The sequence below is a fragment of the Nicotiana tabacum genome, chromosome 11, assembly GCF_000715075.1.
Source record: "Nicotiana tabacum cultivar K326 chromosome 11, ASM71507v2, whole genome shotgun sequence".
In the NCBI taxonomy this organism is placed as follows: Eukaryota; Viridiplantae; Streptophyta; class Magnoliopsida; order Solanales; family Solanaceae; genus Nicotiana; species Nicotiana tabacum.
The window spans coordinates 59,549,487-59,566,506 of record NC_134090.1 but is presented as its reverse complement, the minus strand read 5'-3'; positions in this window follow the sequence as shown (position 1 = coordinate 59,566,506).

Genomic DNA, 17,020 nt, shown 5'->3' with positions numbered 1-17,020 from the left:
CTTGCATCACATATGAGCAAAAAAGGCAAACTCCAATATGGAGCGGTAATCATAGGAGTAGTTGTCAACTTGAGCTTCAATAGCTTAAAATCCCTCATACAATCATCATTGAAATGGAACTTTGCATCTTTCTCAAGGAGCATACATAATGGGTTCACCACTTTAGAGAAATCTTTGATAAAACGCCAATAGAAACCCGCATGGACTAGGAAACTCCGCACACCCTTCACCGAATTTGGGGGTGGAAGCTTCTAAATCACCTCAATCATCGTCGTGTCAACTTCAATTCCACTCCTTGAGATTTTATGGCCACGGACAATGCCTTTCTCAACCATGAAATGGCATTTCACCCAATTGAGCTCAAAATTGGTCTCTTCACATCTAGCCAACACTTTGTCCAAATTTGAAAGACAATCATCAAAAGAATCCCCAACCATCGAGAAGTCATTCATGAAAACTTCAAGGTAGTCCTCCACCATGTCCATAAAAATAGCCATTATACACCGCTGAAAAGTCACTAGTACATTGCACAAACAAAAATAGCCATCCTCTTGTTGTTTTTTCTTGATCTTCCGGAGTAATGAGAATTTGTTGTAGCCCGAGTACCCATAAAAAACAATAAAAAGCATGGTTGACCAATCTATCTAGCATTTGGTCCAAGAAAGGAAGTGGAAAGTGATCCTTCCTTGCAACTATGTTGAGCTTACAATAATCCATGCAAACCCTCCAACCGGTCACCGTTCTTGTAGAAATCAACTCATTCTTATCATTGATAACAACCGTCATGCCCCCTTCTTTGGGACACATTGAACAAGAGAGGTCCATCAAATATCGGAGATGGGGTTGGCAACCCTGGCCAACCACTTGATAATCTTCTTCTTGACAACTACTTGTATAGCCTCAGAGTCTTCTTTGATGTTCAATGGATAATTTAGCACCATCCTCCAACCTGATCTTATGCATGCAAAATGCGGGGCTTATCCCTAGAATATCCGCCAAAATTCACCCAATAGGCTTCTTTATTTTTTGCGACATCGCCAATGTGGAATTAGCCTGTTAGTCAAACAAGAGGAAAGAATAACCGATAAAGGAGAGAAAGAGCGAAGAAATTCATACCAAAGGTGTGGAGTCAATGGCTTTAACTCCAAAGTAGGTGGCTCTTCAACAGAAGGCTTTGTAGGAGGAGTCTTCCTATTCTCAAGATCCAATGGTTGTTTCCGGGGAGCTTAGTTGTACGACCCTCATTCCTTGCAAAGAATTCATACACTTTATGAAACCATCAATCTCGTCATCATCAAAATTGAGCAAAACAGCTTCCAACATTTCACCAACGTTGATTGTAGCACTTGTATCATCGACGATAACATCAGTCACCAAATCCACAAAAGAACACACTTCATTATTATTTGGTTGCCGCATAGACTTACACACATGGAATACCACTTGTTCATCACAAACCCGGAAAGTGAGTTCTTGGGCTTCCACATCACAAAGAGCCTTACCCTTAGCAAGTAAATGTCTCCCAAGAATGATAGACACTTCAAAATCAACTTGACAATCTACAGTAACTAAGTCCGCCGGAAGAATGAACTTATCAACCTGGACCAAAACATCCTCAGTCACGCACAACGACCTCTTCATGGTACGATCGACCATTTGCAACCTCCTATATGTGGGTCTTGGTTTCCCAATTCCCAAAATTTTGAAAATCGAATAGGGCATAAAATTGATTCTCGCCCCAAGATCACAAAGTGCTTTAGCAAACTCGGCACTCCCAATTGTACAAGAAATCGTGAAAGTACCGTATCCTTCAACTTATGAGCCATGGAATGAACAATTGCAATCACTTGATGAGTGACCTTGATAGTTTCAAAATTCATTGACCACTTCTTGGTCACAAGATCTTTCAAAAACTTTGCATAACCCTAGGCATTTGTTTCAAAGATTCTACCAATGGAACATTAATTGAAAGAATATTCATCATTTGAATGAACTTCTTGAATTGATTTCCACCATTTTTCTTGTAAAGTCTTTGAGGGTAGGGAGGTGAAGGCTTAGGAAATGATGCCCAAGCCTTTTGCACTACCGGCTCTGGTATGTCATCGATGTGCTCCCTAGACGGGTTCACCTCCTCTTGAGTCTTTTCAAAACTATCATCACTGTCAATCTGATCCTCATCATTTGCTTGAACAACATTATTTTGGATCTCATCTTGTACCACTTGGTCATCATCTACAAGTCGCATTTAACTTGAGATGCGTACAATCTTGCCTCTTCCAATTCTTGTGATAACCCCCATAACATTCCCCATATTGTTACCATTTTTAGGTTCACCACCATGTCATTTGGTAGTGCACCCGTAGGACTAGAATTTAGAGCTTGAGGGATTTTTCCCATTTGAACTTCTAGATTACAGATTGATGTGTTGTGTGAGGCAAGTTGAGCATCCAAATCGGCATTCTTTTCAATTATTTGTGATAATCTCAATATGACCCATCTCATTATTTGAAGAACTTGAACCATGGGAAGGATAAGAAGGTGGGCTGCTAGGTTGTTGATACATTGGGGGTCTTTGAAAACCTGACCCCCAGTTGCTTGATTATTTTCCCAAACACCTTGATATTGCCTCCCTAATTTCCTTGGTTGTTTCCACTCCAATTTACTTAATTGTTGTTATTATGCCAATTTCCTTTATTATTAGAACTCCAATTGCCTTGGTTATTTTATTATTGCCATTGTTGTTAATTTGAGCCTTGGAAGTTGTTTCTTTTCCATTGAAAATTATTTACATATTGAACTTTCTCTTCTTGGTCATGATTAGAATTATCTTGATCAAAACCACCATCATCTTCACATAATTCTCCACATGGGTTTGCATTTGTGGACCCTTGGTCCTCTTCTTGTTCACCAATACATTTAATCCCTCCATAGCATGCACTTGCTTAGGAGCTTACACTTGATTAAGTTGGGCCTTTGCTAGTTTAGTCATGGTTGTTGTCAATTCGGTAATGGCTTTCCCATGGTCTTACAACTCTTTGTGGAGGTTTATCGTGTTGGGATCACCTTGTGGAACATTAGCTCAGGATTTCCAAGCCGACGACATTTGCGTCATCTAATCAAGAATCTCACATACCTCCACATAAGGTGTTGTCATGAAATTTCCGCCGGCTAATTGATTAACCACACATTGGTTCATAGTATTGATACCACGATAGAAAGTTTGTTCGATCATATTGTCGGTCATATCATTGTTTAGGCACTCCTTCACCATTGAATGATGTATTGAATGATTCGTGTAACTCATCCCAAATATGTATTGTTTGATTTGGAGAACATTTCAACCAATCCCAAGTATATAGATAACTCCATTAAAATTTCCCCGCAACGACACCAAAATTGATCCACATCCAATCCATACTCAATAGTGAGTGAAAATGGCCATTAGAAGAATAGTAGCCAACAAGAGTCGGGGTCGATTTCCACAGGGAGTTTAATATGGGTGTACACTTGCTGAGCGTAAATGAAATAGCTCAATTGTGCTTCCAAACAAGGGATTTTGTTTTCTACTTCTAAAATCAACACAAACAATTATCAACTATGGAGAAGAAACTAGAAAACAAGTAATTGTTTTTGTTGCTTTTATCATATGGGTAAAAGGCTCTGGGATGTAACCTTCATCTAGGTGTTAGCTTAATGGGTAAATCATGTTAATGCTTGTCTTAGTGATCGGGGTATATTATAACTCTCAACACTAAATTACCCACTCAATACCTCTCGGTTATACAGTGATTTTATCCAAATTGGCTTTCTTAAAATTTTATAGAGCAGTCAGTGTTTTTTACTACACTTTGCAATTAATTATTTAAACCAATATGAAAACATGGTATACACATCAAATCTAACTAAACCAACCCCTTTTAGCATGTATTAATGACTACCCAGTATAGATCTACCCCACATGGATACATGGATGAACTCTAACAACATATGGCCTAAAAAGAAGCTAAAATTTTAAAAATTAAACTAACATAAAAGATTAACATGAAGTGAAGCATACCAGATGAAGAGGGTGTACTAGATCGTCCAATCACAGATGGGTGTGTGTGTGTGTGTTTGCCAGTAGAAAGTCCTCAATTATGCTTGTAGAGCAACAATGATTCGATAGTGGGTGAAAAGTACAAAATGAATATAAAACTTCTATTTATACTCAGAACTTTTGAGAGCTAGAAAGGCCGAGGGCGGACATAAAAATCCGAGTGTGGTCTGCACTCCTTCACCTGGCAGCAGTGGTCTGTGTCACTTGTGCGGTCCGCACAATTCCTCTTGCGGCCGTAGATTAGACCTGCCCCAATAGGCTCAAACTTCAGAGAGTTTGCAAATTATCATTTTGTTGAGCTTCCAGCATAGCAAAGACATGATGTAACATTCACCTAGGTGTTAGCCTAATGGGTAAATCACACTAATTCATATTTTAGTGACCGGAGTATATTATAAATCTCAACAATAAATTACCCACTCAATACCTCTTGGTTATAGAGTGATTTTGCCCAAATTGTCTTTCTCAATCCCAATTGGGTTTCAATTCAAATAATTGATATGAGCTCAAGTCGAGTTTTCCCTATCTTTAGTTCAAACCCTTTAATTAGACTAGCCAAAACCTTAACTACCCCAATTCTTTGTTATTCTAGTTTTTCTAGACCAAGTCTCTCTTTCTTAAGTAAAAACCAAGTTAAATAGGCATGAATCAATGTTTGCAACCATTAATTCTAGAAATAATGCATGAACAAGGTAAAATAATAAATACCCAATCATAAACAAACATTAAGTTAATCACCCATAAGGGTTAGACACTAGGGTTGAGTCACAACCCTAAAGAAAATCTAGTTACTTATGATAGAATTTGAAGAAACAAAGAAGAAGAACTAATTAAAGCCATAGAACAAGATTAAATTGATAAAACTAATGTTTCTTCACCCAAAATAGTCACTAATTACCTAAAATAGTAAAGTATAACGGCTATAGCACTAAAATTTTCAAAACATGCCCTAGAAAAATGTTTTTCGTCTATTTATAGCGGCCTAAAATTCGCTGACAAAAATGCCTTTGGGAGGTTCTGCAGCCGCACAATTCCATGTGTTGTCCGCACTTTTTTTAGCTTTTGCACATGGAGAACTTCTGCAGCCGCACAATTCAATTTATGGCTGCACTTCAGCTTCTGCGGCCGCACTTTTCCTCGTACGACTGCACCTTTTGGCAAGGCCTCAGACATAGTCATTTTCCACAATCTCTACACTTTTTGAATTGTTGTTAGTTGACCTATTTTGTGACTACACATTTAGTATCCGGACCGAGCTTCTTTGAAAATTCTCTAAGCTTCAGGCACTTGATCTGCAGTCGCAAAAGTATCTCTGCGGACCGCACATAGGCCTATTGCACTCCTTCTTGTCTTTATGAGTTGGAACACTCCTTTTTGAGTTAAATTTCTTCGTTAGGGTCCAATTCTCCAACATGCCTACAATTTGCACAATTTTATTAGTTTTGGGAACAAGAATGAACACTTTCGGAATAAAACTAAAGTAAGAAGGTACTAATAAGTGGTTAAAATCCACACTTATCACCGAGTGACTGACAAACCATCCTAGCGTATCTACTCAAACTACCTACGCAACTCCTATCTACGAGTTTGTGGAACAAACCTCTCTAAGAAGAGAACTGAGAACTCAAGCCGCGTAAGTGGTACAGCACCGGTTAACCTACTCAACTTATAGGCCACCCACCATCAATAGGTTGCCTCTTCCAGCTTAAAAGTAGTGAATGAAATTCCACTAGTCTCCAAAATACTCGTTGTTCAAAGGATCCGCTGACAACTGTCTATAAAATGCTGAGCATCCTCTCACTCAGCCCCACTAAACTCTAGAGGTTTGAGCCTCCCAAACCGCTCATGTCTCTTCTGTTCCTCATCACTCGTAGATGGGCCAACCTAGGCTCGAGCAGCTGTAATCGGTTGGGCTGGTAGTACCCCCGGTGTCTGAAGTCCCTAAGCCACCTGCTCTTGAGTACGTGTGGTGGGAGTCTGTGCGCCTCCCTCAAAATCTAGGCTAAGGCCCCTTGAAGGCCCGAGATCACAATGGGCACAACTGGTGCTTGAGATGGTCCCACCGTCTCAACAACATCTAGTATCTGCTCCTCAACTAGAGCAACTAGTGGTTCTATAGGTGTTTCTCTAGCTGTAGTATGAGCCGCACCTCGACCTCTATCACGACTCCGAACTATCGCGACACTAGCTGGTGGTACTGGTGGTCTTCTGCCTGATTCGGTTTCATGTGTCCTCGCCAACTGTGAGAGAATAGTATAATAGAAGTTTAGTTTCCGGAATCAAAAAATCTGCATGACAAGAATACAAGAAAGTGAAGTTTCCTAATGATTCGGTAGCCTCTTGAAGATAAGTACAGACGTCTCCATATCGATCCACAAGAATCTACTAAACCTACTAATGACTTGTGAGATCTAAGTAACCCAGTACTCTAATACCAACTTGTCATGACCCAAAATCACAACCTATCATGATGGCACTAACACACTAGCTAGGCAAGCCAACAAACACAAAACAACTAAACAATTGAATAGAACATGCTTAATAACTCAACAACGAAAAAATCTCATAAATATATGATGAAAATAATTGAAACTCTACTACAACCACTCCAAAATCTAGTGTTAACGAGTACATGAGCTACTAAGTCTGAACATAGTTTGAAACTCTAGTACACTGTCTGAGCAATAGAACAGTACTGAATAAAATGAAAAGAACGAGAGTCAAGGCCTGCAGGAATCATAGCAGCTACCTCAAAGTCTCTGAGCAAGTACTAGCACTAAATCTAGCAGTCACTGTGACCATATGTACCTAGATTTGCAATAAATGCATTTGTACTATGTTGGGATTGTTGATACCTAATTTTTCCCTATATATTTTAAATATGCATAACTACCTTCAAAATAGCATATATATATGCATATATAAGCATGTCCAAGGTTTTTATTATTTTTCCCATAATTTTAAGGGATTAAATTGACTTATTTTCTCCCTTTTTATCCATAAAATCCCCAATAATTATTTCCAAAATTATTGTTTTGATAATTCATCTATTTAATTTCTATATTTATGCCAAAATATGGCTAAGATAATTTTTATATATTTTTTATAATTACATTTAGTATTTTTAAATCTAAATTGCACATAATTACAATATTAGCCCTTTTAAGATTTAATAATGTTTTATATGCATAAAATTGGATCTCGTATTTTTAAATTGTTAATTATATATTTAAAATCATTTTGGCACCTTAAAGTTATTTTCTAGAAATTGCCTGTTATTTATTTATAAATTAAATAGGTGAAATTGGCTATTTAAATAACAACCAAATTTGGCTTTCAATTATAGCCAAAATTGGACCCCTTTCCAGCCCAATTTCACTCCCAAACCACCCGACCCATATTCTATACACGTATACCCGGCCCAAGCCATCCCAAATCCTGGTCGTTGATCTCATAGATCAACGACCTTCGTTCAACCTTTCCTTTTTAATTCTGAGAGATCCCCTAACCCTAATCACTTTTCTAAGGGTGTCGCGCTCAGATGCTCTTATCTCTCTGCTCTTTCTACCTAACCCTAATCACTTTTCACCTCCTCCTTCTCCGGTCATCTCCGGCGACCACCCTTTCAAACCCAAGCCTCCAATGGTCTCTCATCACCATGTTCATCATCTCTAAGGCCCTTGAGGGTCCTAGGCCATGTCGATGTGGACCTAAGGTTTCTGTTCCTATTACTTATGGGTCTCCAGTGTGATTTTGGGCAAAATCACACCTTATATGTCACGATCATTGAAGTTTCAACAAGTTCCTTTAATATTTACTTGGTTTTCTTTTTGAAACCCTAACTCTCTTCTGAATCTCTCAGATCTATGTTATTTTTATACTTTAAGCTTATCTCCTTATGTGACTTGCTTATTCTCGAGCTTTCTTCTGAAAGATCTTCTACTTTAAACCATTTTTTACTCCCTTTGAGAAACTAGGGTTTTCAGAGTTCTTTCTATACCTGTTTCGACTGGTTTATTTGTGATTAAACCTTTTTCTTTGTTTATCTTGACCGATTCTAAGTTCTTACTGCTTTTTAACTCAACTCTATTAAAAAGCCCTAATTTCTTAAAGATTTTCTTTACATGTTTCTTGGTGTTGGCCTGATCTTCTTTACCTGTTTCTCTGTGTTAGATTGGTTTTTTTCACTCCGGTTCTGTGTGTTAGCCATGACTTCTTGACTTTGTTAAGTTTTTGTTTGTTACTATGCTTCGAATGGGTTTTTCTATTGAATCCTTAGCCTTCTCGTGTCACTTTTGTATGATTGTGTCCATCTGGTTTGCTCATCTCTTGCTTCTTTCTGTTGATATGGCTGACCTTGCATGTTTGTTATGCATGTTCATTCTTCTCTATTTATATCTTGAAGTATAGAATCATGACTCCCTCTTAATTGATCCTGATTTCCTTAATTTATGGTTTGAGTGCAAGATTTTCTTATAAAACCATAAAATTTTACTCGGCTATTTAAGTTGATTGATTCCATTTCCTTATTTGTTGTGGTGCTTCATTTTTGCTGAATCCTTTCCTTAATTAGCATATTAGGTACTTAGACTCAATCATATGCTCTATACTTTTACTACCCCTTATATGGTAAAAACCAGTCGTTCTCAACTGATTTTCTTTCCTTGGTTATCCCTGTTGGTATCCGTTTAAGCTGTAATTCCTTGATTAAAGGGAAGTACTTGTATTAATTGGATTCTAATTGTGATTACTTCCATAATTGTGCTAAACCTTTACTTGTTACCTTATTTTCTACCTATTTTCAAAGCTACAAATACCCTAAGTCTTTCATTAACAAGACACGAAACTTGGCTTTCAAAACCCCTCTCTTACTTAAAAAACTTTTTGTTATTATACTACTATTAACTGGCTGCAAGCCAAAGCTAATCATCTATAAACCTTGGTTCTTTCATTTTGCTTACCTCTATCTTCACTGGTATGTCCTGGTTTAATTTAATGTCTCAACAACAACATATTTCTATTCTTGTTTCAGTTTCTTTTACTTCTGGCCTGCTTTTACTTGTGGTTTTGTTGTGAAGTCTGTATCTAAGCATGCTGATATGATTCCCCTCCCTTTAAATTCATGTATTCCCTTTGTGTGATTCAAGCATGTTTGGACAATTGTATTCTTTTACCTACTATGCACTTAACACTTTGTGAATCCCAAATCCCCTATCCCTCCTCTATGTGTTCATGACTGGTTTGTGATTATGCTAGTGTCCAACTATCTCTGAGCATGTCCATACCAGCCCTAATGCTCCTGCTGGGGTCAAGTGTCTGCAGTCAATGTATATGTATCCCCAAACTCCCTTAACCCCATGTGTGATCACTGAATTCATTCACTTGCTGTGTGTGGTCTTACCCTGAAGTGTTTGAACTCTGTTTTACTAATCCAACTTCTTTCAACCATCCCTATTACTAATTGCTTTCAAAATGGACCTTTCAGCGTAGTTTTTTAACAAACTCCTTTCAAACGTGTGTCCTGCACTTTCACTCTACTCCTAGTTAATAAGTTCTGCCCCCGCTAGTATGTGTACTACCTTGGGATCCCCTTGAGAACCCTTGGAACGCTGGCATACTAAGGCTGGCTTTCCACACTGCATTGGTTCAATGCTAGGCTATTAAGTCTAGGTGTAAGCATTGCCCGGGGTACTTGAGACCCTTAGGGAACTTTGATGCACCTAGACTCTGATTTGTCTATGGAAACAAGGACTGAAAGACCACTGGAGGCTTTGGGTAACTATGGCCTGATTGCAGGCTCTCTATACAATAGCTTCTTAATATTTATTTCACTTATGTAATTCATTTGTTGGCCTGTAATAATTTGTAAACAGATATTTGGGGCATTTAGTGAAAGGGTGGGTAGATGTATACTTTATGGGGTAACTTGGGTAGAAATCCTACTTTAGGATTTAATTTTGAATCTGCTTGCCCCACTCACTAGAGAACATGCCTATAGGGTTTTTGTTCTTATTGAATCTGATTGGATTTGCATAGTAGAAGCATGCCTGTAGGGTTTCTCTTTCAATCTCATTTGCATCATAATAGAAACCATGCCTATAAGGACTCACTTTTAATGTCACTTGCATCAGATACAAATCATGTTCTTAAATCCTACATTTGTCATGTAGAAACCATGTTTTTAGGTTCTAAGTCATCATGTTTTAAATCGACTCAAGTGTAGATACCATGCTTATAGGGTGTAATTCCAATTCAGCAAGCCTTTCAAATGTTACTACAAGTTGACTAAAATAGTAATATGCATAGATACCATGATCTAATTCGCAATTCTGTCTGGTAATTCTATTTAGCCTAATAGATCAAATGTACCTTGCCTAGTTTACTTCTCAAAACCAGGCAATAACTCTTTTTTCTAAAATTAGTCCTTTCAAAACTGCTGTAATCCCATTGATATACTGCCTGTAGGTTTAAAAGGGATTATTTCGAAACTTGCTTGTTTCTGCATTAACATAAGTATCAGTCCTGCATGTAGGCAATCCTTAGGGTATTTTCAAAACTTGCACTACTCTGAAATTGTTTCTATCGCTCAACGCTTCTGAATCCTAATGAGCTTTTTAAAAGAGATCCTAGGCAACTAATAGGTTGTGACTTCTACATCTGAAAGTGGTTTATTCCTGCATAATCATTTAGAAATCCTGCTTCAAGACTTTGATTGCTAAAGACCTTATTTGTGGTTGAGCCGTGCTGCATGTATGCTTGTTTGCGGAGGAAACTATGAGCCTTTAATTGCTCCATTTATGTGAAAGTCCTAAATTGCTTTTCTTTGACTGTCGCCTTAGAATTTTGCCTTTAAGCCTTAGGGGTATGTCTAGAACTGCCTATAGGAAGAGGTCCTAATTCCCTCCTAGACTATTAAGAAGGGACGGGTAGCAGCACACAATAAGAATCGATGACCAACACTCGCTTTGTATGACCAATAAGGGGATGAAATGGGTAGATGTGGGATATCATGACTACGCACTAATTTCACGTGTATCCCCTCATTGAGGATACGGGCATTGCGTGGGGTGATCCCGTAGGAAAACAACTTAGGACCGCTCTTTACCCCCTAACCTTCTCCTTGTTTAAACTTTTCTTCATAATTTGTTCAACCTTTATTTCACTACTTGACTTGTTCAAACGTACTGCACCTATTTGATTCAATTATTTGTATGGACTAATTTCTAAAAATATAAGTTTGGTTGGGACCCACAGTTGTGGACCAAGAGGGGTTCCTAACACCTTCCCCTCGAGGTTATCTCGAGCCCCTACCCTATCTCTAGTAATGCAAACCAACCTAAGAGTTAATTACTCTAGGTGCCCTAACGCACCTTAATTTGTTAGGTAGCGACTCTTCAAATACCCAATTCCCGAAAAGGAAATGAGTCACTGCACCCCAAGGAATGTCGAAATCCGGACCTCTCTCCGCGAGGAGGGAAAAAGGGGGAGCGACACAGTGTACTCAATAAGTAACAGAACTAAACTTGGGCTGAAAGCAGTGACAAGCTCAAAAGGATAGAGTTAGAATCAATATATGGATAACAAAGCTATGGCAAAGAGAATGACAGTAATAACTTCGATAAAGTTCCATATTCAGGTTGTTCATGGTACAATAATTTAGGCATGCTTTCAATTTCACAATTAAGGACCATCACTAATAAAAACATGTCAGGTATAGCTAGTATGAGGAATGGTACATCTTTATTCTTACATGTCAAATATGCATGCCAAAAGTACGGTATCATGGTGATATCTCCAAGTACTCACACTCTCTGAGTGATCAACCAATCCATGTCAAATTTCCACTTATCATACACATTTACTCACCATTGTAAGGGTGCCTCGCATCAATGCCCCTCTACAACTTGTGCTCACTTCTGGTATGTCAGACTTCGGAGGTGCGAATCCTGCCCAAGCACAAACATAAAGCCTATAAGGCATATTGCAATGTGTAGCCCGATCCACAATAATAGATAAGTTCATAAGGCCTGTTGCGGCGTGTAAACCGATTCACAATAACACTTAGAATCCGTCTCTCAGGCCCACCTCAGTCATCAGTCTCTTAAGTATGAAAGGCTCATAATCTCGTACCACTCAGAGCAAACAATAACAACATGTAATGTAACAATGAATAATAACATAGACTAAGATACGATATACAAATGAAGAACCATGACTGAGTACATAGTTGTAGTTAAAGCAGATAATTCAAAACAATAGAATTAGCCTCATTAGATCTCAACCAAATAAACACATAGCCTAAATATGATCTCTAACATAAATCACAATCCAATTACTCTAACGGGTAAGGATTTAAAGAACAAAACAAGGCTACATAACTACACATTACAAAAGAATCAACCGAATTATAATTATCACGACGCACACTCACACGCCCGTCACCTAGCATGTGCGTCACCCCAACACAAACCATACAACACGTTTTCCATGCATTTATTCCCTCAGTTTCAAGTTTAGAAGTATTACTTACCTCAGAGTGTGCAACTCAATGCTCCAATAAACCCTTACCTTGCAAATCGGCCTCTAAACGACTCGAATCTTGTCACAAACAACTTAATCTAATCAATACAAGCTATAGGTATCAATTCCATATGATAAAGCTAAGATCCTTTACCAAATTGAAAAGTCAACCTCGGACCGACACCTCAAAGCCCGACAAATTTTACAAATTCCAAATATCCATTCAATAACGAGTTGAACCATACCAAAATTATTCAATTCTGACTACAAATCAAACTTCAAATTCCCAAACCTTACTCTCCAATACATAGATCACATATTTTCCAAATTTCCTCAAACACACATAATCTAGGTATAAATATTAATGGGTATTCAATGTTAATGGATAAAAGTGAACAAAAGTTGTTTACCTCTTGAATTATGGTTAAATCCCTCTAAAATATCGCCCCTAGTTGAGCTCCACAAGTCCAAAAATGTAGAAAAAACTCAAACCATCGATTATAACAGTCTGCCCAGTGATTCTTGCTTATGCGGGCTAACCGGCGCACATGCGGCTCCGCTTCTGCGGAAGAAAACAGACTTTTGCACAATTTCATAAAACTCTCGACCAGCCGCTTCTGCGGCCAAATCTCGTTGTTGTGGTCCAAGGTCCGCTTCTGCGACAATAGCCTCTCAGGCCAACATCCGCTTTTGTAACCAGCTGCTTGCACCGGAATTTTCCTCGCACTGAGACCACCCATCTCAACATAAGATCGCTTCTCCGACCCCATGACCGCTTCTGCGTCTTCGTACCTGCAGCCAATTCATCGCAGGTGTGGTTACACCGGAACTAAACCTAACAAATTTTTCAAAAGTCCAAAATTCAATCTGAATCACACCCAAGGCACCCGTGACCCCATCCAAACATACCAATATATCCTAAAACTTCATACGACCTTAGCTGAAGCCTCAATATCAAAAATACGAATCTCGCCCCAATTCAAGCCTATTGAAACTAATGGATTGTCAACTTCTAAAAATCGATGCCTAAACCTATCAAACCAATTTTAATTAACCTCAAATTTTTTCACAAAAGTCATTAATAATACAACGGAGCTACTCCAATTTCCGGGACTAAAATTCGACCCTGGTATCAACAAAGTCAATTCTCGGTCAAACTTCTCAACCTTCCAAACATTTAACTTTCGAACTTTCGTCAATTAAAGATAAATAACCTACGGACTTCCAAATCAATATTCGTACATACTCCTAAGTCTAAAATCACCATTCAAAGCTATCAGAACCATCAAAACTCTATTCCGATGTCGTTTACACAAAAGTCAACATCTGGCCAATTCTTTCAACTTAGGCTTCCAACTTTAGGACTGAGTGTCCCAATTCATTCTGAAATATCTGCAAAACCAAACCAACCACCCCGGCAAGTCACATTACCACAAATGAACATAGAATAATCAATAAATGGGGGAACGAGGCTAAAATACTCAAAACGGTCGGTTGAGTCGTTACAGTAATACTCTCCCGAATTACTACTCGCCTATTCAATCTAACCTAACGCCTATATTCCTATAGAATTAGAATTAAAAAGAACACATTAATAATTTCCGTATAGTAACCAATCAAGGTGATTAGGTATATCCCTACCCTAACTGCAAATTTGTTCCATGTAATTCAAGCTTAAGATCTTGCTCTACTCAATCCTATATGCAATCTAAAAATTCCCTCTCCCATGTTCAATCCTAGATTCGTAGATAGTATTTAATTGGTGATCAAACAATCAAATAATTCAGCGCAAGATTGAATAAATAAACCAATATGATATAATAATAAGAGTAATTCAAGCTTCAAACTACAACGTTCATGTATCACCCATAACTCTAGAACTAATAAATTATGAAATTAAAAGAAGAGAAGAGAAGAAAAACTAGTTTAAAGCCTCCTCCAAGTGTGGTCCATGTTCCCTCACGTGAATATCCTTCAAAGTATGTTAGATATCCTCCAAAATAGGTTTAGGACCCCTTTTATACGAGTTGAGACCGTGTAGGGCCGAAATAACCTTGTCCAACACAAAATATGAAAAATCCCGAGATTGGGCGCCTTGGGCAGCACGTCGCGCTAGCCTGGGCACTAAAAATTTGGGCTTTTGGTTGTAGCACCACAGGTAAAGCGACACGCTACCTTAGATGCTAGAATTCGGCACTTGTCCAATTTCTTCTCTTTTTGCTCCAACTCATATGCATTCAATCCAATTCACTCCCAATTGATTCTTACACATATAAACACCCAAAGATTAGCTCAACTCATTGCAATTACACATTAGAACCAATAAGAATAGAGCAAAATGTGAGGCGATTCATATAGAAAAATACATACTTTTGGCTAAACATCAACAATCATGGTTAACTCTCACCCCAAGAGACAATTATCAGGTTAATTAGTTTTGCTTTTCAAGTATTATAATTTCTGAAAACATCACTTTTCTATTAGCAGTGTAGAGCAAACGAGTATGTAATTTCTAATTAAAAGCTTGTCTAGTCTAATTACCTCCTTAGTCTTTTATCTTATACAAATAGTCAGTATGACTAAAATTTACCTCTTTATTATATCTAGAAACTCAAATTCTTATTTAAATGATTCCATATGAATTCTACTATATGTACAAGAAAAAATAGAGAGCAAGAAAACTGTTAATGTAGAAAACAAATCATAGACAACGTTTCATAGTGGAAGAATTAGAAATCGTAGCTTCAACCGATATTGTTCAAGTAATAGTCGAGAACTACCTTTTGATTTACCGTCAGCTTGTAACCCGAAGTAAACATGATAGAAGACGCTAAGAGATTTTGTATATGGTCAAAATTAAGGAGCCCGATTTCGAAGTCTTAAATTGGGCTAGGAGCCCGAGTTCGAGCGACTTGAAGTAAGGGTCAGACCCGACTGAGGGACGCACACCTCGAGGAAGTGGATAGAAGTCCTGGAACGACTAACATCGAGGGCCGTATAATCTCGAAGACACTCAAGAAAGAGCGGGAATTTCTCAAGGACACATGGGTCAGGGCATAAATTATAGGATAAGATCTGTACGAAATAGTACAACCCGTATTAGGTTGTTATATAGTTGTATCAATAGAATTCTTTGCCATAATTTGAAATGTAAAATATTAGGGTTTTCCCTTCTTATATAAAGGGAACCCCAATCATCTTGTATCTCACATTATTCACAGCAATAGAACATTCCACTCTGCTTTTCTTGTTTAACGTGCTCAACATTTGTTCTTAGCTTTATTGTCTTTTCTTTATACTATATTGTTCCTAGCTGACCTTGAGGTCCCTGGGATAGTCCAGCTCGAAGCCCCTATTGCTTCAACAACATTGATTTGGTTCATCAACTTTTCTTACTTCAGCTTAATATTACTTGTATAAACTCTAGTATTAGAATATATCATATATCTTTAAAATCACAAATTATCTTTAATTGTTACTCATATTTTTTGAGGTAAACTGTTTGGCACCCATGTGGGGCTAATGATAATAGTGACTATTTTAGTGCTAGTTTTCTGTTAACAGATGTTATTCTTCACACTTTTTCTTGTCAAAGATTCTTTGATTTCAGGATAAGATATGTCTAGCACATAAAATAAACCTTCTCATGACAGTGAGGGACTTAGAGAAAAATAGCGGTATAGGGGTCGGTGTACCATCCGTCAACCCTGAGGGAGTGCCAAACGTGGAGCCAGTTGATATCAGCTCGCAGAACGCTCTAAACACGGACACAGGCACAGACCCCGTAAGGAATGCGCACAGGGAAGCCCGAGCAGGAGGCCAAGAAGAACAAGGGATGGAAGAAGGAGGAGTCAGCCTCCAAGTAATATTTGAGATGCTCCAAGCTCAGCAAATCGCCATCGCTCAGTTTCAGAGTCAGAACAGAACTCCCAACACCGCCAAACCAGTGAACTCGCGGCGTGTTGAACCAGCGCTAGAGAGGCCCGATGAAAGTGGCTCACGACTGACCCCACAATCATGAAAATGCTCGAGGAACTGACTAAGAGAACCGAATCAGGAGAAAAGAAGATAGAAGACAACGATAAGAAGTTGGAAACTTATAACTCCCGGGTAGACTAAATACTAGGAGCACCTCCAGTTTTGAAAGGTCTAGATGCCAAAATATTGATACAATAACCTTTTCCTCTGAGTACGTCTCCGATGCCCATCCCCAAGAAATTTCGCATGCCCGACAAAGGGATGATGAGATGCTAATGGAGTTCGTGTCCTAGTTTCAAATGGAAAGGATGGAATTGCCACCGGTCTTCGATGATTGGGCAGTTCAGGCCTTTATGCAAGGTTTGAATGAAAGGAGCTCGATTGCATATCGACAACTAAAGCAAAACTTGATTGAATATCCAGTTG